At 38.4% G+C, this 14947-nt stretch overlaps 2 pseudogenes; both read left to right on the plus strand.

Annotated features, from left to right (window-relative positions):
- The first annotated feature begins 613 nt into the window (after positions 1 to 613).
- Positions 614 to 2599, plus strand: LOC128200174 (dynein light chain 1, cytoplasmic-like; annotated as a pseudogene).
- A 4567-nt stretch (positions 2600 to 7166) lies between these two features.
- On the plus strand, positions 7167 to 14934 carry LOC128200173 (phenoloxidase subunit 1-like; annotated as a pseudogene).
- Positions 14935 to 14947: the final 13 nt, after the last annotated feature.

Genomic DNA, 14947 nt, shown 5'->3' on the forward strand with positions numbered 1-14947 from the left:
AGGAGTTCAGGTATACTGCATTGTAGTCTATATATGAAGAGCCATGTAAGGTAGCAAAAACACCTCGTGTTATGTTGAATCGCACGGTAATTTCATAAAGGGCGCGCTGGAGTCCCGGGTAGCACCTGACCTTTACTGGAGTCTATTTATAGCTTTGCACTGTTATTGAATATAAACATTCAATGACCATTAGGCGTGATGTTGAGAGAGCTACAGATATGTTTTGATTGTGGCTTGAGGCATCTCGTGTCGCTATCGCTAATCTTGTTATCGCGCGACGGAAAGTTAAACATGACTACCGTCGTGTTTCTGACGAAAACAATAAAATTGCGTTAGTGTAGTGATCCTAAGATATTTAATTGTGTTTAAACAATAGTTTTTTTTTGTATTAAAATTTTAAAACAACTTTAAAAAAGTTGTTTTATGTGATTTTATTCTAGAGAGTTCTTCACAGATTATTCTTTTGATCCAGAATATATTAAAAAATAGGTATAGAGGTACTTGCATATTTGAAGACAATATGCAATAGTCTTGTCAATCTTATAAAGGCACTTTCAATAAAGTTAATTTCATGAAATAATATTTTAATTGCTGGTGAAACACAGCTGACAAGATGTGTGACCGCAAGAGCGGTGATCAAGAATGCCGACATGAAGCTAAGAGATGCAGCAGGATGCAGTGACTGTGCAACACAAGCACTTGAGAAATTTAATATAGAAAATAAGTTGGTTGTTAATCATTACAATATTACCTACATAATGACATAAATATTAGTACAAATATCCATATTATATCTAATAAATGGCCTAAAGCATAAAAAGTAGCTTGATGTGTACTTTTCATATTTAAATTCAAGGTCAAGTAATTTTATTTCATGATTTATATTTATTAGAGACGGGGCTTTTTTACTTTTTAAATGTATGTAGAATATAAAGTAGGGTTTTATTAGGTTGGTGAAAAATTTACATATTTTACTGAAATTTATTCAGAGCAAGTCATTAGTTCTTAAAAATGTTACAATACTGCCCCAGAGGGTGACTGAAACATTATTATTTATTTACATATTTTGCAGACCCAAAATGGTGCTGAATAAGGGCAGGATAATTTTTTGTATTTTATCCATGTCCATTTCTCACCATAAACAAGAATGAACTGATTGCAATGAATTCTAATAAATAACATAAAAGTAAAAAAGTATAGGTTTAAGTGGTACTAAAAATTCTTAAGTTTTTGTGTCTTATTGCATGGTAAATAAATAAATAAATAAATAATAATAATAAAAATACACAGAATATTCTAGATTCTTAAGAACACTCGAACATTAATCAACTTCATATTATCCTGTATCAGTTATCTCTTACAACCTTTAAAACTTTGTACTTGAAGGAAGTGTTACATTTGGTACACTTATATAAATTGACCTAGTGGCGTACGCTAAACAAGCTGTGCCTCATTACAATGGCTGTAGTAATGCGGCGGGCGGCGAGTGCGGCGTGCTACATTCTCACAATGATAAAATTGAATTTAAGTGGTTTTCCTGTTGTGGTCAAGTACACATAGATTGTTTCCATTCAAAAATATTACAATTTCACATGATTGTATTGAGCAATTTGACCGTTGTTATGAAAAGTAAACTAAAGTTGCTGTAGTAAACAGATTTATACAGTAATTCCTTACAAGGAAATCATAGAGCATCCAAAGTATTTATATTAATATCTTTAATTTGTAGTTATTAGTATAGGTTGCATTGTATTAACATATCAAATTAATGGCAGTACTCTGAGGAACATAGTCCCTGTACATGAAATTGTCTGTCTTTTAATCTTTCATATCACTTTCTTGCTTGCAAGATGTAAGATGAACATGTAAAATATGAACAGTGTAATAAAATTGTATCATTTGATTGTTAATGGTATCATGAACGCTGTTTGTTATTGCAGGATATAGCGGCGTATATCAAGAAGGAGTTTGACAAGAAATACAACCCGACATGGCACTGCATCGTGGGCCGCAACTTCGGCTCGTACGTGACGCACGAGACGCGCCACTTCATCTACTTCTACCTCGGTCAAGTCGCCATCCTCCTGTTCAAGAGCGGTTAAGCCGTGCGCCCCTCTTGCTCTCTAAATTTTTTGTTGTTAGCAGCGGACATAGTATTACGCTCGCTCGGCCCGCTCGACGCTCGGCACGCCAGCGTGCTAGCCAGCGTGCCAGCGTGTCAGCGTGCCAGCGTGCGAGCGGGCGGCCGAGCGTCGAGCGGGCGGGCGGGCGGGCGGCCGAGCGTGTTCCCTGGATACTGTTCGTGTGGCGTGCGTCGAACACTTCACTTGAGTCCCCGGCGCACTCGGTGTATGTTTGTACTGTGTTAGTTAATATACTTAAGGTTCCACGTGACTCGGCAACATTCACATTTAGTGTATTTATATTAATGAAAATTTTAGTTGTTAATTGTAGAGTTTTATTCCTAAATATCTAGCATAGCGCGCAAGCTATATATATATTGTACTTATGTATCTAAATTGTTTCGTTTCTTTGTTGATACATTCACTGGAGATATTTTCAATACTTCTCTAATTATTAAACTTTCTTACAAACCAAATCTGCAGTTTTCTTTACAACCTACTCGTACTTACCACCAGAGGGAGACTGTACAAAACTCGATTGCTTTAGGTACCTCTGTCCCATTCGTGTTTCAACCGTGAAGCAGTTGTGTTTGCATGGCTGTGTTTCGGTTTGAAGGGTGGGATATGGCGTGAATTTACTGGGTACAGAGAAATAACACCTGAGTCCTCAGGAATGGCATGGGGGTATCATGGGCAAAACAGTATACTTCTGTTATGTCCATGGTACTGCTCATGTCTATAGGCGACGGTTACCACTTTCCATCAGGTGGACCGTCAGCTTGTTTTCCATTCTGTTGTATAAAAAAAAAAACTAAGTTAATCGAATCACTAGACATTGTTTTTTTTATGGGTGAAGAAAATGGTATGGTAACCCCGCCTGCGCTAACGGGATACGCTGGAGGGGTACCAGTGAAGAATGATCGATGAGGATGAGAAGGTCAGTTGGCCCATCGTGACGAATTCAACAAGAATTGTTCACGATGGTTTCAGAGGAACCACATGGAGGTCGACCTAATAGGGCATATTGCTAACAATGGGGCTGTTAAACTCCATTGCTAACAACCCCTTTCCCCCCTAGACATTATGTATTACTGGAGCTCCCCTGACTATTCTTACGTAAATTATTTTTGACTAGTGGTCCTTTATGAACCAATGGAGGGGCACCTTTTGGATTGAACCGGAAAAACGATTACGTGTCGTAAATTTAGTTAACGTACTTGAGGCATACAAATATATACCTGGCCAGGTACATACAAAATAGTGAAACCATAGACAAAACAATTTTTATATTTTAAAACAAAATATTGCGTGACTACAGTTCGTAACTGCAAATATATAAAATGCCATGTGAAACACTAGTGGTATATTGTAGGTCATGACATGCCACATGCCGTCTGCATCGTCAGTTAGCACATGCCTTTTATAATTCTGCATCGATTTTAACTGGCCTTTCAATAAAACCTTCGGTATGCATGGGATACTCGTACGTACTTATTTAAAAAGCAGCTTCTATTTCTTTATTTTGAATGGCAAACAAGCTGACGGTCTACCTGATGTAAAGTGGTAACAACAGTCGTCTAAAAGTATTACACAAGATATTGAAACGCTCATATAATGTCCATGCGTAGCCATTTCTAAGAACTATGGTGTTTTTTTTTTGATGGGTGAAAATGGTATGGTAACTCCGCCGGCGCTAACGGGATACGCTGGCGGAGCACCAGTGAAGGGTGATAGATTAGAATGAAAACAGGTCAGTTAGCCCATCATGATGAATTCATCAGGAATTAACCATGATAGTTTCCAGGGGGTACCGCGAGGAGGTCGACCTGGTTGGGTATATTACTGGTAATGGATTCTCAGTCTCCATTACTAACAATCCCTTTCCCCCTTAGAACTATGGTGTTATGTCTCTTTACTGTTTACTTTGTAATTTAATTACATATTCCATTTTTCCATTTTTACCGTGTGGTCCCGATATAGAATGGGCCACCTTTTCCATTCCCGTATGTGTCGTAAAAGATCATTAGGTAACTTAATAGTTGAGGGATGGACAGCTATATTTCTAGTAATGGGACTGTTTGACCCCATTACTAACAATCCCCTTTCCCCCATGCAAACGACTTGTACAATCAGTTTGTGCTAAATATTACGCAGACTTTCTTATATTCTGCAGATAAGTCATACGACCAGTTTTTTTTTAATGGGTGAAATATAATGGTATACCCGCTCGCGCTTCGACCTCATCGCGTGGTTCCCCTAGAAACTATCATGGTTAATTCCTGATGAATTCATCATGATGGGCTAACTACTAGCTTACTAACAATCCCTTTCCCCCCAAGTGGTGATGTTAGGTTATGTAACCTATCGTGACAAATTTAGCTGAATTTATCCACAATGGCGTCCAAGAGGGACTTCGTGGAGAATATATTGGTCAATGAGAGCCCTCGGTGGAGTTAGAAATATGAAATTTAGAAGGATATCCTGCCTGATACGGTTTCCACGCGGACGAAGCCGCTGTTCACAGCTGATTTGTGGATATGATAATGTAAACCGCAAATGTTATCGTCAACTATGATGCACACGTTCCGCCTGTTTGCACACAACATTTATGGGGTTTTACTATAAAATCACGGGAGAGTATGGCATTAACACACTCGGGCCGTGATTACACGGCTTGAAAACACATACAAACATATTTAAATTAATTTCCGGTTTTTGAATCATTCTGAAGTCTTTTAACGGGTAAGTCGTTTATTGTTTGTATTTATTTTGTTACCCAAGTACTATTTTTCAATAATTTTTTTACGTAAATCGATTGGTAAATAAGCTGATTGCCCATCTGATACAAGTGGTAACCGTATTTTAGAGAGATGAACAAGAACGTGGGCGTCACAGAATATACAGTGACGCCCATAGTACGTCAAGTCCTGTTTAAATTAACGATCGGGACTTACCGCGACGCGCGATTACGACAGGGAAACTAAAACAGTCTAATATGAAATTTGGAATATTCAAACTCAATTTCGAGTTTTTGTTCATACCGAAATCGCTCCAGTAAGTGGAACCGAATGTTTCGTTCATTCTAAATACTACCATAAAAGTTTAGAGGAATATATATATATTTTTTTATACCACTGAGGTGGCAAACAAGCATATGGCCCACCTGATGGTAAGTGGTTACCGTAGCCTATGAACACCTGCAATACCAGAGGTATTACGCGCGCGTTGCCGACCCTGAAGAAATCTCTTTACCCCCCTTTTGAAGAACCCCATGCTGCAGTCTCTTGGGAAAGCCTCGGCAGAGAGCTCATTCCACAACCTGAGTGTTCGTGGGAGGAAATATTTTAACATTAATAAACCATAATATATTAGTATTTTTAATATTTTTAAATGGTATGTATTATGTAATTTAATCATCTAATTTGTATTTCGTTCGGCTCCGAAATTTCGAAAAACATTTCATGGCCCTGGCCATGCCCATAGCCATGGACATTGGCCGTGTGGTTCCGGCATAGAATATGCCATCTCTTCCTACGCCGTGGGTGTCGTAAGAGTCGACTAAGTAAAGCGAGAGATAGGCAGCAGCGGTCCTCTTAAAACATCTGTAAAGCCTGCGGTTGCCAATCCCGCCTGCCAAGCGTGACAACTGCTGGCAAAGCCTCCCAAGCAGGCTTATGTTTTTTTATGGGTGAAGATGGAATGCTAACTCCACTTGTGCTATTGGTATACGCTAACAGGGCACCAGTGAAGGGTGACAGTTGAGGATGATGCCGACGTGGTCACAGCAAGTCTGAATGAGCAGCCTCTTCGTCTGGTAGCCCATGCAGTTTGTTCCACCACTATAGTACATTATCACTGTTGGCTTTATCTACCCCCCACACCGTATCCACAGGGGGAAAAGGGAGTGTTAGTAATGGGGTCTAACTGACCTATTGCCAGCAATACACCCTGTCAGATCGACCTCCACGCGGTTCCCTCTAGAAACTATAGTGGTTAATTCTAGTGGAATTCGTCATGATAGGCTAACTGATCACCTATCATCCCTCACTGGTGCTCCGCCAGCGTATACCGATAGCGCAGGCGGGGTAACTATTCCATTATCATCCATAAAAAAGTACCACACAGCGTTTAAACATATCGCGTGACTTAAGTATATTAATCATCGAGTTCCATGCTGTTGAAAGCCTGTATTCATTTTCCTTAAATGAAATATTTTGGTCGTTTTCTAATTTTAATTGCTTCACGTACTATCCAAGGATAATAGTGACATACAGTGGAAAGAATCTTCGGGTAATACAGTTCAATGCAGAGATTCTAAAATTATTTTATAAATGTTATCGAGTCCCAATCGTGAATTTAAATGTGAGTAAACAATTTGAATGCCTTAAATTAACTGTCTCTTAAGTATTTTTACTTAATATGGCAAACAGGCTTACTACTCATCTGATGGGAAGTGGTAACCGTACCTATAGATATGAGCAGTATCATGGACATAACAGAGTATATTGTTTCGCCCATGATACCGTCCATGCGTTGCCATTTCTGAGGACTCAGGTGTTATATATACCTCTGTACCCTGTAATTTCACTGCCATATCCCACCTTTCAAACCGAAACACAGCCATGCGAACACAACTGCTTCACGGTAGAATGGGACAGAGGTGCCCAAGCAAACAGCTTTTGTACAAGGTCTCCCTCTGGTATGGATGTATTCTATTCTAACTTCTAACTTCCTCTTGACTCGGTTTTTAGTGTTTTTTTTTTTTGTACATACAGACATTCGACCTCTACAGTTTTATTATATGTATAGATTAATAAAAATACTGAAATAATGGCACAGAGAATATATTTAATGTTTATAGCATATTTATTACAAGAGAGTAAAGGATATCGTGGCACAGTGTTGCCATATATAGAAGAAAAAAATGAAAATATTGATTTTTAATAAAATATTGAGGTTGCCAACAATTAGTATTGTAATTGATTTAAACTATAGTTAGGTTTTTTTTTTACGAAAATTTCATTTCTTTTAAGATACAACAAAATGAGTGATTCCAAGAGCAGACTGCTGCTGTTCTTCGACCGGCCGTCTTAGCCGTGTTTCCGCAGAAAGGTGTTGATAACGTCGCCTTCGAAGTGCCCGATCATTACTATGTAAGTTATTTATTAGCTGTATCCCGCGACTTTGTTCTATACAAGCGATTCTAGTCTAAGTTAGAATCATAATCTATATGTGTATCAAATTTCATTCAAATCCATTCAGTAGTTTTTGCGTAAAAGAGTAACAAACACCCATAAATTCATCCTCACAAACTTTTGTTTTTATGTAGGACTAGGCTATTTCTCGCGTGTGAGCGTATACAATATGTTTATCAGAAAAAATATTCTTTAAAACTAGTATTTATTTAACTTAAATATAATTTTTTATCAATATTCAAAGTAAACTTAATTATAAGCTTGTTTTATGAATCTATCGCCCAGTTCGCAATGCAATTTCAGCTGAGAAATAAATTCAGCCGTTGCTTTCTTCAAACAAAAGTTGAGTTTGTAAAAAAAAAAACGAAGCATAAATGACTATCACAAATTTTGCTAATATATAAACATTAGATTGTATAGATAGAGTATCGAGCCTCAAAAACGGGCCAACCTTTTGTCAGCTAATTGTCAAATTAACTGAATCGTTTTTTTATGTGCCATATACTTACGCACACAATATATCTTGACGCATCTATATTTAATTATTAAATAAAAAAAAATGAGTATTTACGCATTAAAAAAGGCATAGAAATTATAAGACAAAATAAATATAGAAGTTATAAAGGAATCACTCATAACTATTTATCACGCAAAATTGTATAGAGAAAAAGTTGATCCGCATTTCTCGAAGCGTTTGTATGGAGACACTCTATCTATATAATCTAATAAACAAACATTATTAACAATTTTTTATAATAAATGATATATATATATATATATATATATATATATATATATATATATATATATATATATATATATATATATATATATATGTTTCATCAGCCGGATAAATACAAAAGTTTGACCAACACCCTGGCGAACCGGTTCGGGAGCGGTGAGGTGCGCACCATTCACGTGAAGAACATCGCCCTGCCCGACCTGTCCTGCCACTCCAACTGCCTTACAATGACCAGTTCTCACTGTTCAGGCCAAGCACTGCCGGATGGCTGGCAAGCTTATCGACATCTTTATGTTAGCATATGTCTTTATTATATTTAACTACTTCATTCGCTATCTATTATTATGTGCTGAAGGTGTATAGTTTGGTTTATTTATTACTACATATATGTGTAAATGGCGGATTTAATAAGTAAAAGCATTCTTTCCAATGAGAAGGAAAGAGTCAGAATATTCGACAACGCGATACTAGTAATTATTGATATATTAATACATATATACTAAAATTACCTATATAAACAAAATAAATATGTATAAATAACAATAGAAAGATATAAATCGGTTTACAACTGAGGTAGTTGAGGTAAGAAATACAACTGAATTGAACATCTTCTAACTATTGCAGTCGGTTAAAAGAAACTTTAACTGTGGCTACTCCTTTCAATTTTGTTATCAAAATAAAAATATCTTGAGCTAGAGTAAACAATACACATTTTAAAGGTCATCCAGTCAAATTTTAGTCAAAAATATATCCGGCAGCATTGTATTGTTAAAACATTACTTTTGTTGCCAGACATGCGTGACGTGGACGACCTGATCTCCCTGTGCTCGTATTGCCAAAATGAGGGTCAACCCTTACATGTTCAACTACTGTCTCTCAGTCGCCATATTGCACAGGTTAGTGTAATCAAATAGATTAGCTGCACTAGTTATTTTAAAATATTATCATATGCAAAAGTACTCATAGGTTTTTTTAATCGATAAAGATGGATGATACTCTTCTTTATGCTGATGGTATTTAAGATTTAATCATTGTAAGATTGTATGAAAATCGTATGAAAGATGGATGATAATAAGTTGCATATTAGAGGTCTTAGTTGGGGAATGACCATGACCTTGCGGTCGCTCTAAAAAAATGCTGGTAATTATGTGGTTCAAGGCATGAAGCCAATGGTCTTTACACGAAGGATGTTGAAGACCGAGAAAAGCGGAGGAAATTGAGTTGGAGGCGGACCCTTATGGCGTAGCCTGGAATAAGAACGCCAGGTGAAGAAATAGAAGTTGTATTATGTATTTATATTTCAGGCCGGACACGAAAGGCCTGCAGGTGCCACCGGTGGTGGAGACGTTCCCTGACACGTTCATGGATCCAAAGGTGTTCAGGAAGGCCCGAGGAAACCACCACTGTCAATGCATCTGGTAACAGGGTACGTTAATCAAGTTAAAATTTACATCCTTTTTTTATTTGAAACATATTTTCTAAACGTGGCGGTAGAATAGAATAAAATAAATTAATGTTGCTTGGTTTGAATTATTTTGTTTAATTCTGCAACCCATTGGTAAGTGTGTTGGATCAACATTCGAAGATCGACTACTATTATTATTACCAGAAGTTCTACAATCTTCCATATTAGCCATCAATCTCCGACAGCCAACCAATCCAATCCAACGTCCGGACGAAACGGCAATTCGAAATCATCGAATTTTCGCAGTTTGGATGTCGAACGGGTGAAAGAAGAAGAAGCGATCTAATAGTTTGACTGAGGATAACTCGTTAAGAGGTGAAATTCGTGTCATAAAACGTGCTTTCGTGAACAAGATAGACTATATACTAGTCATGAGGATCCACGAACATCGAGAAAGGGTTGTAGTAAACGAAACAATTAAGACACATTCATAACAGAAGAGAAGATTCATAGGAGAAGTCATTTTAGAATTTTGATTTAATTAATACAAGATCTTGATGCCTAATCCACAGATGCCAATAACCATCCCAACCAACTACACCGCGTCGAACTCAGAGCCGGAGCAGCGGGTGGCGTACTTCCCGCGAAGACATCGGCATCAACCTTCACCACTGGCACTGGCACCTCGTGTACCCTTGAGGCTGCCCGCGGATTGTCAAGAAGGACCGCAGGGGAGAACTGTTCCATTATATGCATCAACAGATCATCGCTAAGTTAGTATAGTTTTTGAAGACCTCAGGATTTTAGTAACTAATTCTCTACATAAAAACAAAAGTTTTGAAATATCAGTCTCGACATGTTGTTTCTGTAGCATCATAGCATCTCCATTCATAGTTGATTATCCTTCTGACTTCTAAATATATACAGTATAAACACCATACCAACATAGACGTCCACCTATTGGGGGGATTTCGCCAATAGTTCAACTCGTGTCCCTCTGGCATATGTAGTCCACCTTTAGTCATGTATAAATTATCAAATGAATAATTTATTTTTCTAATTTTTTGTAATAGAGATTGGTGTAGTTTTTTTTAACGCATGAGGAATGGAAATGATAAATGTAGTTATGAAGCATTTTGTTTTGTATTTTTCAGATACAACGCGGAGCGACTGTGTAATGGTCTGGGCCGTGTTACCCGGCTGGCAGGCGATTTCCGTGCGCCCATTGGCGAGGGCTACTTCCCAAGCTCGACAGCCAGGTCGCCAGTCGCTCCTGGCCGCCAAGGTAATATTAATATTCTATACTAGCTTATACCTGTTCTTTGCAGCCGTGGATTTCAGAAGAAAATAATGAAGTAGACTGCTTCTAGATGGCATATCACGACAAAATATAACATACACTAAATTTTAAGTTAAACTTTCAAGAACACAACTGTGAAAACCGCATCCAATTTGATGCAGTCATGCAGACGAATACACATAAATTTCTATAAAATTTTGTTTTGGCTTTCATTGAAAGACAAAACAAGAGCTTATAACAGAAAGATCCCTCATATTATATTTTCTTAAATATCGCTCAAGTACAAAAATCGCTGAGTTATAATTTTGTTGTGTTAGTAATATTATTGTATGTACAGGAATACAAATAATTTCAGCATTTTTCTAAGAGACCAGACCTAATAAGATTAGAATAACAGAAATAATCACTTAGCAATATGTAGTTGGCATTTTCGTTTTCTGCAGGCTTTAGTAAAGACTATAATCACCATGTTGACAGGTTTGCCAACACAGTGATCAGGGATGACCGTCCGGTGAATGAGATCAAGATCGACGTCTTCAGCTGGAGACGTGGCGTGACAGGTTCCTTGCAGGCCATCGACAGCAATGCCATCAACATGGTAACTTTTGTTGTGATTCTTAAAACGGCAAACAAGCTGATGATCCATTTGGCGCAAAGTGTCATTGTCAACACCATAGATATCACAAAGAAATAGTAATACCCATGATATCTTCCATCTGTTGCCACTGTAAATCCACAACCATATCCAACCCTTCAAGTCGAAACACAACCATGCAAACACAACTGCTTCACGGCTGAAACACGAATGGACAGAGGTGGTCAAGCAAACGAGATTGGTACAAAGTCTCTTCTGGTATTTATGATATATGGTAGTGTATTATCATATCAGCCGGTAACTGTCTAATGCTGAACATACACCCTTCCTCGTAAGGAGGATTTTGCCAATAATTGCCACGCTTAGCAGGCGGCAACCGCAGTTAGGTTTAATTGATGTTTTAAGATCTACTCTGCTTAGGAAATTTACAAAGTATTTGGGTGTTATCAGCCAAACGGCAGGAAGGTACCACTGAACGAGGAGACCGGCATCGACGAGCTCGGCAACCTGATGGAGTCCTCGATCCTGAGCTTGAACCGTGGCTACTACATTGGGACCCGCACAACATGGGCCATGTCTTCATAGCATACTCGCGACCCCGACCATCGCCATCTGGTCAGTTATTTTAATTCTTTATACAACTGAAATGGCAAAACAGTTTGACGGCCCACCTGATGGAAAGTGGTAACCGTCGCCTATAGACATGAGCTGCGGCCCATGGACATAACAGAGCATACTGTTTCGCCCATGATACTCCCCATGCGCTGCCATTCCTGAGGACTCTGTGTTATTCCTCTGTACCCTGTAAATTCCAAATCCCTTCAAGCAAAAAAAAAACACAGCCACGCAAACACAACTGCTTCACAGTAGAAACACGAATGGGACAGAGGTACCCAAGCAATCGCTTTTTGTACAAAGTCTCCCTCTGGTAAAATTTCTCTTAAAACCTTGGACCTGTCTTGACCTTTTAACTAATCTATAGATGATGATTCGTCACAAAATGCTTTGTGACACCATAGACGTTTCATGTGTTATACTCGTGTTTCTGATGATTAAAGTGTTATGCCTCGATGCCTAATAATTGGTTGATTAACTTTTAAACATTAGCGCTGCATGTTTTAAATCCCGCCTTTTATAAAACAATTGATCCGTTGTCGTATCCCAGACTTCAAACTGAAACATAATAGCTATATGAGACTCTTTGATGAAGAATGTAGTTTTTATTTCTTCTCTTCTCTTCTCTTTTTTCTTTTCTTTCTTCTAAGACCTAACTACCCCAAAACTCCAAATACATTCCCAGTTACAATTAAGGTTCACGTTCAACGAAGAGCGACACAAATGGTAAACATGGACAGCCGATAGGAAGTGGTAACCGTTGCCAATAATAACGGAGAATGTCATAGACTTATACCACTTGAGGTGGCAAACAAACAAACGGCCCACCTTATGGTAACCGGTTACTGTAATCTAGTGAAACCAGTATCAGGGGTACTACGTGCGCGTTCTCGACCCTGATGAAACTTTACCCTTTTTTGGAAGAACCCCATACTGTAGTCTCTTGGAAGAACCTCTACTGGGATATGTATTATTTTTTTTGCAATAACAACAGGAAGAGTACGGCGTGATGGGCGACTCGGCGACAGCGATGCGCGACCCGGTGTTCTACCGCTGGCACGCCTACATCGACGACATATTCAATCTTTACAAGAGCAAGCTCACGCCCTACGGAGACAGTCAGGTGAGTTTAATACTTACATTTACGTATCAAAGCGCCTCAAGGTTAAAAGTTTCTAAGCTGTTTTCGTTGTACGCGAAGATCTTTTATACAACTTAGAATGGCAAACAAGCTGGATGGCCCACTTGATGGAAAAAGTGGTAACCGTCGCCTATAGACATGAGCAGTACTATGGACATAACAGAGTATACTGTTTCGCCCATGATACCCCCATGCGTTGCCATTCCTGAGGACTCAGGTGTTGTTCCTTTGTACCCTGTAAATTCACACCATATCCCATCCTTCAAACCGAAACACAGTCATTCAAACACAACTGCTTTACGATTGAAACACGAATGGGACAGAGGTAGTCAAAGCAAAACGACTTTTGTACAAAGTCTCCTCTGGTGGATGAACTGCGGGTAAAAGCTAGTTATTTCATAAAGATTCATTTTGATTGTTTCTGTCAACGTTCACCCCTATTTCCACTATTATTAATTCATGTGATATTTATTATTTTATTATTAAGTTCATTATTACATTAAATAAATTGAAATTTATCGGACATATCATGACATGTTGTTGTTATTTCATTATTTAGTTGTTTTTTTTTCGCCTTAAATTTTTTTTATTTTTAATTTTAAACTACTATTCTCGTGTCTACATAATAATAAGTCCACATATAATCCATTCCGCTGTTTAAACGCAATTAAATTAATTTCTTTTTACATGCACAGTTGGACTACCCCGGCATACGGGTATCATCCATCAGCGTGAGGCCCCGCCGGCGCCAACCGCTTCGCGACCCAGTGGCAGCAGAGCCTGGTATTGTCCCAGGGGCTGGACTTCACTCCCTTTGGTAGCAAAATTTCCAAGTTCACGCACTTGCAGCACGAGGAATTCACTTATAAAGAGTTTCGAATATATTTTAATATATTTATAAAGAGGAAGGACTTGTTTGTTTGTAATGAATTTAAACGTTTTCTTTTTAAATTCTTTCATCTATCATATAGCTATATTATCTGCGAGTAAAGTAAGCTATATAATATTGTTTTCAAAAATTGTGCAAAACCGGACCGGATAACTAGTTTTAAGTCAATGAGCTGAAATCACATAATGTTTTATATGTTACGTGAGTGTGGCGAGGCAGCGATACTTGCAAAATATTATAATATCTTTTTTATGGGTGATAACGGAACGGTAACCCCAACCGCGCTATCGGTATACACCGGCGGGGCACCAGTAAGGTATAATAGGTGAGATGAAGCAGGCCAGTTTGCCCATTACGATGAATCTATCGAAAATTAACCACGATGGTTTCCAGGGGGAACCACGTGGAGGTCGACCTGTTAGGATATAAGAACGAAGCGAGAACGGAACACCTAGTTCGACTAAGTGTACCAAACTAGGAGAAAAAGTGAAACACAGCTATGACAGCGGCAGAAACAGAGGGGAAAGGGATTGTTAGTAATGGGATCTAAAAGCTTAATTATATACCCTAATATCAGGTCAACCTACCCTGGTTCCTCCTGGTAACCATCGCGGTTAATAAATGTTGAATTTGTCACAATGGACCAACTGATTTGCTTTCATCTTGACCTATCATCTCTCACTGGTGTCCCGTCAACGTAAGCCGGTAGTGTAGGCGGGGTTACCATTCCATTGTGATCCACAAAAATGCGGCAGATACACTAGAGGTTTAGAGGTATTTGAATAGACGTCTTTCACAAATCATGCTCTGCTACCTGATAGCTCATTAACTAATTTAACATTCCTAGTTTAATTTAACTCGTTTGGATTACTATAAAGCAGTATATTCCTCGCATTGTGCAGTATCGAGGTAAACAACACGAGCGGACAGTCTAAGATGGCA

The sequence above is a fragment of the Galleria mellonella genome, unplaced genomic scaffold (assembly GCF_026898425.1).
Source record: "Galleria mellonella isolate WM207_F2 unplaced genomic scaffold, CSIRO_AGI_GalMel_v1 utg11135, whole genome shotgun sequence".
Classification (NCBI taxonomy): Eukaryota; Metazoa; Arthropoda; class Insecta; order Lepidoptera; family Pyralidae; genus Galleria; species Galleria mellonella.